Raw genomic sequence first — 2,508 nt, forward strand, 5'->3', positions numbered from 1 at the left:
AAAGAGTGTATTAGAAATTGGAACAGGGTAAGTTAAAAACAGATATAAACCATCCTAAAATGTTGTCCTAGGGAATGTTTAAAAATTCCAGAGATACCACAGTCTTGTCCAATACTAACTATGAAATGTATTGGAGGGCTGGTAGGTGGCATGGTGGTTAGGGACACTGGACTCTCACATAGCTGACCATGGTTCAAGTCCCAAACCTGGTGGCTTGCTTTCTCACGTTGTCTCTCTCTCTGTCCCTTTCTGGGGAAAAAAAAAGGTAAAATAATTCTTTAAAAAATGTTTTGGAAATTTTTAGGAACAATGCATTTAGAAAATGTTTTGCTTAGTCTGGGTAATTTTCAAACCCTTGTTGATTAACGATTTTAATCTTGGTACTGCCTTTCTAAAATGCTTCCATTTCAGTGACTTTCACTTCCACCTATATCAACAGTCCACATATTTGGCTGTTCTTTGGCCTTGTCACCTCAATATAGTACTCCTCATCTGTTTTCTACCAGGAAATCTTCTAAATATTTTTCTTTAATAATGTTTTATCTGTCTAATTTACTAATCTTTTCAATTAGTCAGCTTTTCACCTGAACTATATTATGCATCATATGACCTTCCCTGTGGTTTCAATATCACTTCCTTTATTCTTCCTTTCTTTCTGTATTCGAACTTGATTTTATGGTCCATAACTTAAATTCTATACGTCTGGCCTTGTATATAGATTCCTTTGTTCCCTTAACCTAATGCCAAAACCAAATTGCTAATTCTTGATAGCAATTTGTCTACTTATCTCCCTCCTTTTTTATTTCTTCATATATCTATTTATCTCCCTGCTTTTCTCTTTTTTCTTCCTTCTTTCTTCAACAAGGTCTTTCTGTGTCATAATACTGCTTCTGCCTTCCACCTGGGACTAAAGGTATGTATCACTTACTTGATTCTCTTTTAGACAAAGGCTCACAGTATTTCTCAGGCAAGCGCAGTTCTCCTGCCTCAGTCTCTTCAGTGGCTGGATTACAAGTGTATACCACCATAACCAGTCTTTAGATTGGGAATAAAATCCAGGCCTCCCATATGATCCCAGTCTGAGGAGCAGAGAGTCTTATCATCACACAACACTACTACTGGACCCTCCTTCTTTTCCCTTTTTACTTATTGATTTTTGACATAAATCATATAATGACATTAATGGAACTTCTTTACAAATACATGTTACCAATCTCTCAGTCTAGCAATCAATACTATTCATCAATCTGTTTATCCACTTCTATTTAATTTGCTATTTTAATCTTCATGGTGACTACTGTTACCTTTTACCTTTAATTGGAGTTTCCAGCATGTTCATGACTAATTTGTTTTCTTCAGACCCACTTGCCTTCTTCAGTGAGACGGTGGTAATTATCCCACACATTTTCTCTGAACTTTTTTCTATCTCGAGACTGTGTCAGATATCCAATCAATTTTGCCCTTAGTAATAGAGCCCACACAGTTTTCCTATTTCAAAAAATATGCACATGAGCATAAAAAATTATTTTACAAATGTGTGTAGCACATCTCACTGAATAAGAAAGAGTTAAACGGCAAAACCATTGATTACTGTCTTTGGGAAGGGCATTCAATAGTGATAAAGGGAATTATAATAGACCCCAATGGTTCTGGTAAGTTGAGGGAGAAATTTTTCTTGAACCCAATCTATAAGCTAACCTTCCAGCAAAAAGCAAGTAAGACAGCCAACATTAAACAAATAAAAATAACAGCAAGAAAAAACGTATAAAAAGACTTTCATGACTATAGCTTAGTAGAGAACACAAGCAAACAGAGAGCAAAGAGTGCTCAGAACAGATAAACAAATCAAATAGACATCTGCTATGCCCAAATAATCAATAAAAAATTGGCAAGTTCTTTTAGAAGTTTAGTTTTCTTTCAATTAAGTTGGCAAGTTTTTCTTTTAGAAGTTTAGTTTTCTTTCAATTAATGAACTAAGAAGGACTTGAATTTATTTACGAACACATGCAAAGATAATATAGTACTGAATTAGCTCTCAGTATTAGAGAAAAATAAAACCTTCTTGATATGAGAACACGAATTCAAAATTACCTGAAACTGATATAGAGGAATAATTTTTTTCAAGAGTAAAAAATTATTTCAGTGCAGAACAGTATTTTATCAAATATCCAATCAACTTTTATTTTTAAAACATAGCTCACATACCCTTCCAATTCCAAAAATATGCACGTAAACATAAAAAGATTTTTAAAAATGTGTATAGCTCATCTCACAGAGAAATATTGTTTATACAAATGCCAAGAAACAACATTTCTCTAGTTATATGGCTTAAAAATTTATGTATTACTTTTAATTTGCTCTCTTTTGCAAAATTACTATCATAATGCTATTACAAATTTTTAAAAATGAATGTAGCCCACGCATGTATGAGCATTCCACATTGCATGTAGCAATTCTTAATTTATACATATATATTATATATCATATATTTATATGTAATATATTATA

This window comes from Tupaia chinensis, unplaced genomic scaffold (assembly GCF_000334495.1).
Source record: "Tupaia chinensis unplaced genomic scaffold, TupChi_1.0 Scaffold000434_1, whole genome shotgun sequence".
NCBI classification, from domain to species: Eukaryota; Metazoa; Chordata; class Mammalia; order Scandentia; family Tupaiidae; genus Tupaia; species Tupaia belangeri.